Source organism: Orcinus orca, chromosome 5 (assembly GCF_937001465.1).
Source record: "Orcinus orca chromosome 5, mOrcOrc1.1, whole genome shotgun sequence".
NCBI classification, from domain to species: Eukaryota; Metazoa; Chordata; class Mammalia; order Artiodactyla; family Delphinidae; genus Orcinus; species Orcinus orca.
The window spans coordinates 47,445,855-47,457,613 of NC_064563.1; the positions used below are offsets into that span (position 1 = coordinate 47,445,855).

The following is an 11,759-nucleotide window of genomic DNA, read 5'->3' on the forward strand; positions in this document are numbered from 1 at the left end:
ACTGAAAAATATATTTGTATGTATATTCACACACACATATGTATATGTACATATATACACACACATATACATATATATATGGTGTGTTTATATATGTAAAATAAAATCCTATAAACAGATTTTGAGTCATAGTGCCTAACACATTTCCTAGAAATGTGTGAATTTAGAGACTCAGAACTCATTGAATGAAAGGGAGATTATATACTGCTGTGAGACTCTGATAATTTCTGATGTATGGACTTGGGTTTTTCCTCTTAGCCTCTTCTCAGTGGGGCCAGGAAACATTCTTCAAGGTAACTATGCCTAAGGAGAGAAAAACGCAGATACTTCAAGGAATTTTAAAGACAGACTGTCAGGTAACACTTCAGATACTGTCACATTGTTATGTCAAACAGCTGTATCATTTTAAACATCACCAGAAGTATAAACTAGGTCCCATTGTTCCATATACTTTAATTATTATAATTATTATGAATGTTATTTTCAATGTGTGAATTACATGAAAATTCATTTTAGAAAACATGATTTTGATTCACATTTTCCTTTTGAGATATAGCATATTTTTGTATCCATTCATATTTCCTTGGAATTTTTTTGATGTCCTAATTTTTTGATTGGGTGGTTTATCTTTTTAAATTTACATTTAGAAATTCTTGATATATTCTGCATACTAATCTATTTTCAGTTATATTTGTGCTAATTATTTTCTCTTTTTAGAGGGTTTTTCTAATAGACTCTATTTTCAAAGCAGCTTCAGGTTCACAGGAAAATTAAACAGGAAATACAGAGAACTACCATATACACATTGCCCCCACACACGATCTGCCACACCAGGGTAGAACATTCGTTACACTTGATGGACCTACTTTGACACATCAGTTTCACCCAAAGTCCATAGTTTACATTAGGGTTCATTCTTGGTGCTACACTTTCTGTTGGTTTTGACAAATATATACTTACATGTATCCACCATTATTTTATCATACAGAACAGTTTCACTGCCCTAAAAATCATCTGTGATCTGCTTATTCATTCCTCCCTTTTCCTCAACCCGTACCCTAGTATAGGTTATTTTTCTGGTGGAAAGTAAGGAGGGGAGACAAATAGTAGAAAAATACATATAAAAGAGTAAGTTGCAAGTTGATGTTTTCCTTGGGATAAAACAGAGTTGGGTTGAGTGGATTGGGAATGCCAGGTGAAAAGGGCAGATTGCATTTGGAAATGGGGTAGTCAGTAGAGACTTGAGGAAGAAGAGGGAGTTAGTCACGTGGGTATCTGAAGAAGAGCCTTTCTGCAGAGGGACTAGCAAGTGAGAGGCTCTAAAGTGGAGCGTATCTGCCTTTATGAAGGAAGAGGGGAGGCCAGTAGGACTGAAGCAGGGTGAGGAATTAACAGGAAGTCAGATTACTCAGGTGCTTGTACCTAGCCATTCAATGAGTTTTGCTGATTTGTGGTTTCCTCTGAGTGAAATATCAAGACATTGGAGAGGTTTGAGCAGAAGAGTGAAATGGTTTGATTTATGATTTAAAAGGATCACCCTAGTCGCACCCTTGAGGACAGAGAGTAGTGTGAAAGGAAGAAATTTACTGTAATCTAGACAAGAGATCTCGGCATACTTGGATTGGGGTACAGTGGGCATAGTGAAATGTGGCCATATAATGCATTTATTTTAAAATTAAAGAGAACAGATTTTCTGGAAGATTAGATGTGAAGTGAGTGAAGGAGAGAAAGTATTGAGTCACACATAACCCTATCTTTCTGAATTCAGTTTGTAAAGGCTGATGCAAGACTCTTTATTGTTCATTTCATCATCAGGAGCACCCAGTGCCCAGTAGCAGCTGTGCCAGCAGGAGCAGAAATAGTGATGACAGCATCCAGGTTCTCTGGGAGTAATGTCAACAGTGGTTCTCAGTCATCAGCAGCAGTAATGGTGGCACTCCAACCTGACACTTATTTTAGTATAATCTGTTGTTGTATCCGTTGTGGATCAGGCTATCTGTTCCTGCTCATTTCCCAAGCATTATTTGAACTATACAAATATTTGAGCTATGTTTTAAATTCATTGCTACTAGGTTAACTAGAATTGATTTCTATAAATAAGAAACTTGAGTTATACAAAGATTCTTCTGAGTCTCTAAGTACAAGCACAAGGATTATATTTTATTCAGTTTGTGTGCAGGGGCCAGTTACACAGTCATGCCTCAAATATAGCTTTTTGTTAAATAAAGGAATGAACTATTAGTAAAGGAGTAAATTGAGGGATGAATTAAATTAATGGATTAAAAATATTTGAGGTTGTATTATCTTCTTAAGTGTCTAAGAATTTTCTACCATAGAACTTTTATTTATTTACAACTATATATTAGTTAAAAGTGGGGTATATTCAGAAGGCAAAAAGGCAGCATACATAATTCAAAGCAAAAGAGTAATCTTTCGGCCGGCAGCGTCCACCAGAGCCGCGGCGAGAGCCAAGGCCCGAGGGGGAGTGCGTGGCAGCCGCCGAAACGCAAAACTCTGTTCCCTCTCCTAGCTGAGCGGCGCCGCGTCGCTCGCCTCCATTGGCTGCCCTGAGCGAGCGCCTCCGCCCCAGGAAAAGGAGACGGAAAGGCAGTGAAGAAGACCACCATTTCCCCCCACAGACCAAAAGGAGACTAGAAACCCTTTCTTTCACGATTCCTGCGGACACGGTCTTCAAGCAGTCACAGTGGCAGGAACAGCAGCAGCATCAACAGCCCGGGCCAGGCCAGCTGGCTGGAGAACAGCTTAAACCACCCCTCCGCCCGGTCCAGCCCCCACGCGCCCCGCCCCCCAGTCCGTGCTGGGGCGATACACACTGTGTCAAGGCCCTTACTTCCACATCAACCAGACCATGAAGGAGGCCCACTTTCATAGCCTACAGTACCAAGGACGGCCTCCCACATGATGTGCCGGCACTTTCTTGCCTTCTGTGAAGGGACAGTGCTGTGCAGATATGATATATCAACGATGTTTTAAAAAAATTGCACCAAAAAATGCCTGTTGGCTTTTCAGTCTGTATTTGAAATAACAGGTTAACAGGTCACTGTTTACTTGTAGTTTTGCTGCACTACTGCGATTTCAAAGCGGCTTTGAAGCAGTTTTTTGTAGGATTCTTTTGAGGGTGGGTATCAAATCCAGGGCAAGTTAACAGTAGAAGGAAATCTCATCTGCATGTCGAATCCATAGTTTGTCCAAGTCAGGCTAATTTTCAGATCTGTCAATTAGAAATGTTGCTTTCTGTAAAAAGGTCCTTTAAAAATGAGGGATCTTCTTTGGAGAAATGTCTGTTTAGGTCTTCTGCCCAGTTTTGGATTGGGTTGTTTATTTGATATTGAGCTGAATGAGCTGCTTGTAAATTTTGGAGATTAATACTTTGTCAGTTCCTTCGTTTGCAAATATTTTCTCCCATTCTGAGGGTTGTCTTTTCGTGTTGTTTATGGTTTCCTTTCCTGTGTAAAAGTTTTTAAGTTTCATTAGGTCCCATTTGTTCATTTTTGTTTTTATTTCCATTTCTCTAGGAGGTGGGTCAAAAAGGATCTTGCTGTGATTTATGTCATAGAGTGTTCTTCCTATGTTTTCCTCTAAGAGTTTTATAGTGTCCGGTCTTATATTTAGGTCTCGAATCCATTTTGAGTTTATTTCTGTGTATGGTGTTAGGGAGTGTTCTAATTTCATTCTTTTCCATGTAGCTGTCCAGTTTTCCCAGCACCACTTATTGAAGAGGCTGTCTTTTCTCCATTGTATATTCTTGCCTCCTTTATCAAAAATAAGGTGACCATCGGTGTGTGGGTTTATCTCTAGGCTTTCTATCCTGTTCCATTGATCTATATTTCTGTTTTTGTGCGAGTACCATACTGTCTTGATTACTGTAGCTTTGTAGTATAGTCTGAAGTCCGGGAGCCTGATTCCTCCAGCTCCAGTTTTCTTACTCGAGATTGCTTTGGCTATTCGGGGCCTTTTGTTTTTCCATACAAATTGTGAAATTCTTTTTCTAGTTCTGTGAAAAATGCCATTGGAAGTTTGATAGGGATTGCATTGAATCTGTAGATTGCTTTGGGTAGTATAGTCATTTTCACATATTGATTCTTCCAATCCAAGAACATGGTATATCTCTCCATCTGTTTGTATCATCTTTAATTTCTTTTATCAGTGCCTTATAGTTTTCTGCATACAGGTCTTTTGTCTCCTTAGGTAGGTTTATTCCTAGGTATTTTATTCTTTTTGTTGCAATGGTAAATGGGAGTATTTCCTTAATTTCTCTTTCAGATATTTTATCATTAGTGTATAGGAATGTAAGAGATTTCTGTGCATTAATTTTGTATCCTGCTACTTTATGAAATTCATTGATTAGCTCTAGTAGTTTTCTGGTAGCATCTTTAGGATTCTCTATGTATAGTAACATGTCATCTGCAAACAGTGACAGTTTTACTTCTTTTCCAATTTGTATTCTTTTTATTTCTTTTTCTTCTCTGATTGCTGTAGCTAAAACTTCCAAAACTATGTTGAATAATAGTGATGAGAGTGGACAAACTTGTCTTGTTCCTGATCTTAGAGGAAATGGTATCAGTTTTTCACCATTGAGAACAATGTTGGCTGTGGGGTTGTCATATATGACCTTTATTATGTTGAGGTAAGTTCCCTCTATGCCTACTTTCTGGAGGGTTTTTATCATAAATGGGTGTTGAATTTTGTTGAAAGCTTTTTCTGCATCTATTGAGATGATATATGGTTTTTCTCCTTCAATTTGTTAATATGGTATATCACATGATTGATTTGCCTATATTGAAGAATCCTTGCATTCCTGGGATAAAGCCCACTTGATCATGGTGTACGATCCTTTTAATGTGCTGTTGGATTCTGTTTGCTAGTATTTTGTTGAGGATTTTTGCATCTATGTTCATCAGTGATATTGGCCTGTAGTTTTCTTTCTTTGTGACATCTTTGTCTGGTTTTGGTGTCAGGGTGATGGTGAACTCGTAGAATGAGTTGGGGAGTGTTCCTCCCTATGCTATATTTTGGAAGAGTTTGAGAAGTTTAGGTGTTAGCTCTTCTCTAGATGTTTGATAGAATTCACCTGTGAAGCCATCTGGTCCTGGGCTTTTGTTTGTTGGAAGATTTTTAATCATAGAAAACTCTGTTTGCCAACAAACACATGAAAGAATGCTCAACATCACTAATCATTAGAGAAATGCAAATCAAAACTACAATCAGGTATCACCTCACACCAGTCAGAATGGCCACCATCAAAAAATCTACAAACAATAAATGCTGGAGAGGGTGTGGAGAAAAGGGAAGGGAACCCTCTTGCACTGTTGGTGGGAATGTAAATTGATACAGCCACTATGGAGAACAGTAATGGAGGTTCCTTAAAAAACTAAAAATAGACCTACCATCCGACCCAGCAATCCCACTACTGGACATATACCCTGAGAAAACTATAATTCAAAAAGAATCATGCACCACAATGTTCATTGCAGCTCTATTTACAATAGCCAGGACATGGAAGCAACCTAACTGTCCATCGACAGATGACTGGATAAAGAAGATATGGCACATGTATACAATGGAATATTACTCAGCCATAAAAAGAAACAAAATTGAGTTATTTGTAGTGAGGTGGATGGACCTAGAGTCTGTCCTACAGAGTGAAGTCAGAAAGAGAAAAACAAATACCATATGTTAACACATATATATGGAATCTAAAAAAAAAAAAGAAAAAAAATGGTTCTGAAGAACCTAGGGGCAGGACAGGAATAAAGATGCAGACGTAAAGAATGGACTTGAAGACACAGGAAAGGGGAAGGGTAAGCTGGGATGAAGTGAGAGAACGGCATGGACATATATACCCTACCAAATGTAAAATAAATAGCTAGTGGGAAGCAGCCACATAGCACAGGGAGATCAGCTCAGTGATTTATGACCACTTAGAGGGGTGGGATAAGGATGGTGGGAGGGAGACACAAGAGGGAGGAGATATGGGGATATATGTATATGTATAGCTGATTCACATTGTTATAAAGCAGAAATTAACACACACAGACACAAAAAATGAGGGATCTTCAATTTTTTAATTTCAATAAACTAGTAAAGAGTATCTACTTTCAAAAAAAGAGTAATCTTTTTATTATTAACGATAAAATTATTTTATATAACTTTATGCAGAGTATGAGATCTACATAAATCTGAAACACATATTCCACATGTATTCTTGATTTTCATACATCATTTATGAGAAGAGCAGTTTTTAAATTGTAGTTTGTCATTTCTGAAAGCTTTATGTCTTGTTTTTTCCCTCATTTGTATGCCCCAAAGCCTAAAAACCAAATATTATCATTGTTGCATGCTCTATTTTATACATAGACACACACACAGGATACATATTTAATATACTTCTGTAACTATGGGAGAGCATGTAGTTTGTCAAGCAAAGCTGCTACATCCTAGGTGGCTAAAATTGCAGGCATGAGTACCAATATGTTAACATGATGGTAGAACCTCCTGACTTTGACATAAAAGCTTTAAGTAATGTCTTAAAGAATATAAAAACATTTTTATACCAAAAAAACTCACTTAGTAAGTTAACTGGAGTACATGAGCTAGGATTAAATATCCCTTATTAATTAAACTCATATAACTCACATTGTTACATTGGTTTTGATTTTTTATCACTTCATTTTGATTCTTAGAGTCTCCATTTCTTTTTTATATTACACATGTGTACTTGCAAATTGAATACCTTTCACATTAGAGTTTTTTATGTTACTATATTGTAACATAATTATCTTAAACTCTCTGTCTGATAATTCCAAACTTTGTGTCATATCTGAATCCAGTTCTGACACTTGCTCTGTGTCTTCATTCTGTGCCATTTCCTGACTTTTATCATGATTTGTAATTTTTTGTTGACATATCAAGTAATAGGAACTGAAGCAAATAGACCTTTAGTGTGGGATTTATATGAAGCTGGCTAGGAGTTGAGCTGTGTTTAATGTTTATTATAACAGTAGGTGTCAAATTTTTTATCTTCCTGTTGACTTTGTGTTTCCCTAAAAATGTTTTTCTAAAGATTCTGTATGCCTCGCATCATTTCCAGCTATAATTCCCTGTTATTATATTGAAGCCCTGTTCAAGTGGTACTAAGGAATTGAGAAGGTAATTTTTCTATCATTTTTTGATTAAATCTCAGTCTTTTAGTGGGCCTGTGTAGGTTGACAGTGACCTTCACAAGTGGTTCTTATCTTTTTTTTCACTCCCACTTATGTGAGGTTGAAAGGCTAGTGAGTGCTTGTGTTAGGTAATTATACCCCTGCCTATGTGGGCTAAGGTGCTGGTCAAGTTTTTTCACTGGAGAGTAGGCCTTATATGGAGTGTACACTTGGCCTATTTCACAATAGTTATTTTACCTCTTGCCGAAGACAGGAGGTAAGTTTTCTTAGCTGCTCAGTGTGAGGAACTTGTGGGTTCCTAGAGCTAAAACCACAAAAAAGTGTGAGAGCCCCCTCTAAGACTGTACTCCTCCAGGAGTTTCTCACTCTCAAAAGAGTCCAAATTTGGCCTCCAGCAATTCATCAAAATTATCATTTAAGTGTTCTACCAGTTTATGGCTCTGGCAGCTTCTGTTCCAGGTTAGATGTGTTTCTCTGTAGTAGCCTGTCTCTCCAGATTTTGAGATGGTGATTTGCCGTGCAATCTCAATTTTCTGATGTCTAAGGAAAACTTTGATTTTCAGTATGTTCAGCTTTTATCTTGTGCTCACAGGACTTCTAAGCTGTTTACATGTCATAGCTGAACTACAAGTCCCATCTTTACATTTTGACCTCATGAAAATAAAACAATATTCAGCATATAAAAGATAGCAAGTATGTAGAATACACAGATAGTTGCCCTAATTTAGAAGAAGTTGGAATTAGTAGAAAATGAAATTTGGAAGTGATGTTAACATCAGAAAGAGATAACAATAATAGGGTAAGTAGAGAATAGTGTATGAGAGAATAAAAGCAACAAGTAGAACAGGTATCAGCACTGTAACTTCTAAAAATAAGCGAACCAAAGTTAAAAAAAAATGTGTATAATATTGTGATGTGTATGTATATATAAATAGAGTAGCCTTAGAGAGCCTATGATATAGGAGATCTTGAAATTAGGACAACAACCAGCTCAGTTCTAAGATATTTCATTCACACTGGGGCTATTGCCCCAACGATTCCACATAATCAGTGTTTAAAAATAGTTTTTGTTGCTTACAGTACATTTATTAGATTAATATCTATTATTTCCATTTTAATCTGTTACTGAGAAGACACACTTTTATTTAAAAAATAATTATTAAGCATACTCTATACACTGGAGATAAGCAGGTAAGTGAGAAAAGGTAAAAGGATTATTTAAAATAAATCTAAATAATCTTGAATAATTTATTCTTCTATTTTTTTTTATTGCAAGAAAATATGTAATTACAAATGATATTTGAAAGCTCACAAGTCAAGTCTTTTATATTAATACACCTTCATACCTATAAAGATTGATATTAATTATATAAACTTGTGGCAAATACTACTTTATTTTAAGAAACAGAAATATATGTACCTAGTAAGAATTATGTTAAGGTAATACTGAAACATAACAGAATATGCATTTAAGACCTTCAAACAAAAGTGAAGATATTATGTTACTCTGATCTGTGAGCTGCAAATTATTTACTTTGAACATATTTTATGTAGGGTACATATAAATAGTCTTATCTTTCCACATCATAAACTTATTCCATATTTCCCTATGATAAACTTCATATACTTAAAGAGGAATTAAAAATATCAATACACTAAAACATTATAAATCAAAAACCAAGATGAATACTGTTTTCTCAATTATGGCATGAATTAATCATGATTTTATAAACGTGAGCCACCACTGCATTAATAATTCACTTAAAACCACATAAAACCCCACTCCCCCTCACAAAAGCACTGGAATCACAACTAACTGCTGAACAATCATCGACAGAAAGACATTGGAACTCACCAAAAATGATACCCCACATCCAAAGACAAAGGAGAAGCTACAATGAGATGGTAGGAGGTGTGTAATCACTATAAAATCAAACCCCATAACTGCTGAGTGGGTGACTCATAAACTGGAGAACAATTATAACACAGAAGTCCACCCACTGGAGTGAAGGTTCTGAGCCCCATGTCAGGCTTCCGAACCTGGGTATCTGGAAACAGGAAGAGGAATCCCCAGAGGACTGGGATTGAAGTCCAGTGGGATTTAATTGCAGGACTTCAACAGGACTGGGGGAAACAGAGACTCCATGCCTGGAGGGCACACACAAAGTAGTGTGTGCACCAGGACCCAGGAGGAAGAAGCAGTGAACCAGTAGGAGAATGAACCAGACCTACCTGCTAGTGTCGGAGGGTTTCCTGCAGAGGCAGGTGGGTGGTTGTGGTTCACCATGTGGAAAAGGACACCAAAAGACACAGACTGGCTGAATGGATACAAAAACAAATCCGTATATATGCTGTCTACAAGAGATTCACTTCAGGCCCAGGGGCCCACACAGACTGAAAGTGAGGGGATGGAAAAAGATACTCCATACAAATGGAAATCAAAAGAAAGCTGGAGTAGCAATACTTATATCAGACAAAATAAACTTTAAAATAACGACTATTACAAGAGACAAAGAAGGACACTACATAAGATAAAGGGATCAAATCAAGAAGAAGACATAAGAGTTGTAAATATTTATGCACCCAACATAGGAGAACCTCAGTACATAAAGCAAATGCTAATAGCCATAAAAGGGGAAATCGACAGTAACACAATAATAGTGGGGGACTTTAACACCTCACTTACACCAATGGCCAGATCATCCAGACAGAAAATTAATAAGGAAACACAAGCTTTAAATGACACAGTTTACCAGATTGATTTAATTGATATTTATAGGACATTCCATCTGAAAAGAGCAGATTACACTTTCTTCTCAAGTGCACATGGAATATTCTCCAGGATAGATCATATCTTGGGTCACAAATCAAGCTTCTGTAAATTTAAGAAAATTGAAATCTTATCAAGTATCTTTTCTGACCACAACACTATGAGATTAGAAATAAATTACAGGGAAAAAACCATAAAAAACACGACACATGGAAGCTAAATGATATGCTACTAAATAACCAAGAGATCACTGAAGAAATCAAAGAGGAAATCAAAAAATACCTAGAGACAAATGACAACAAAAGCACAATGAACCAAAACCTATGGGATGCAGCAAAAGCAGTTTTAAGAGGGAAGTTTATAGCAATACAAGTCTACCCCAAGAAACAAGAAACATCTCAAATAAACAACCTAACCTTACACCTAGAGCATTAGAGAAAGCAGAACAAGAAAACGCCAAAGTTAGCAGAAGGAAAGGAATCATAAATATCAGATCAGAAATAAATGAAAAAGAAATGAAAGAAATGATAGCAAAGATCAATAAAACTAAAAGCTGGGTCTTTGAGAAGATAAACAAAATTGATAAACCATTAGCCAGACTCATGAAGAAAAAGAGGGAGAAGACTCAAATAAATAAAATTAGAAATGAAAAAGGAGAAGTTACAACAGACACTGCAGAAATACAAAGCATCCTAAGAGACTACTACAAGCAACTCTATACCAATAAAATGGACAACCTGGAAGAAATGGACAAATTCTTAGGAAGGTATAACCTTCTAAGACTGAACCAGGAAGAAAAAGAAAATATGAATTGACCAATCAAAAGTAATTGAATCAAAAGTAAATTGAAACTGTGATTAAAAATCTTCCAACAAACAAAAGTCTAGGACCAGATGGCTTCACAGGTGAATTCGATGAAACATTTAGAGAAGAGCTAACACCCATCCTTCTCAAACTCTTCTAAAAAAATTGCAGAGGAAAGAACACTCCCAAACCCATTCTACAAGGCTACCATCACCCTGATACCAAAACCAGACAAAGATACTACACAAAAGAAAATTACAGACCAATATCACTGATGAATATAGATGCAAAAATCCTCAACAAAATACTAGCAAACAGAACCCAACAACACATTAAAAGAACCACACACCATGATCAAGTGGGATTTATCCCAGGGATGCAAGGCATCTTCAATATACACAAATCTATCAATGTGATACACCATATTAACAAACTGAAGAATAAAAACCATATGATAATCTCAATAGATGTAGAAAAACTTTGGACAAAATCCAACACCCATTTATGATAAAAGCTCTCCAGAAAGTGGGCGTAGAGGGAACCTACCTCAACATAATAAAGGTCATATATGACAAACCCACAGAAAACATCATTCTCAATGGTGAAAAACTGAAAGCATTTCCTCTAAGATCAGGAACAAGACAAGGATGTCCACTCTCAACACTATTATTCAACATAGTTTTGGAAGTCCGAGCCATGGCAATCAGAGAAGAAAAAGAAATAAAATGAATGCAGATTCGAAAAAAAGTAAAACTGTCACTGTTTGCAGATGACATGAAACTATAAACAGAAGATGCCACCAGAAAAGTACTAGAGCTAATCAATGAATTTGGTAAAGTTGCAGGGTATAAAATTAATGCACAGAAATCTCTTGCATTCCTATACAGTAACAAGATCAGAAAGAGAAATTAAGGAAACAATCCCATTCACAATTGCAACAAAAAGAATACAATACCTATGAATAAATGTACCTAAGGAAGTAAAAGACCTGTATTCAGAGA

The 11,759-nt window shown here is 36.5% G+C and overlaps 1 pseudogene; it reads left to right on the forward strand.

The window, feature by feature from the left end:
• Positions 1–299: 299 nt before the first annotated feature.
• Positions 300–2,923, forward strand: LOC101285900 (protein FAM104A-like; annotated as a pseudogene).
• Positions 2,924–11,759: the final 8,836 nt, after the last annotated feature.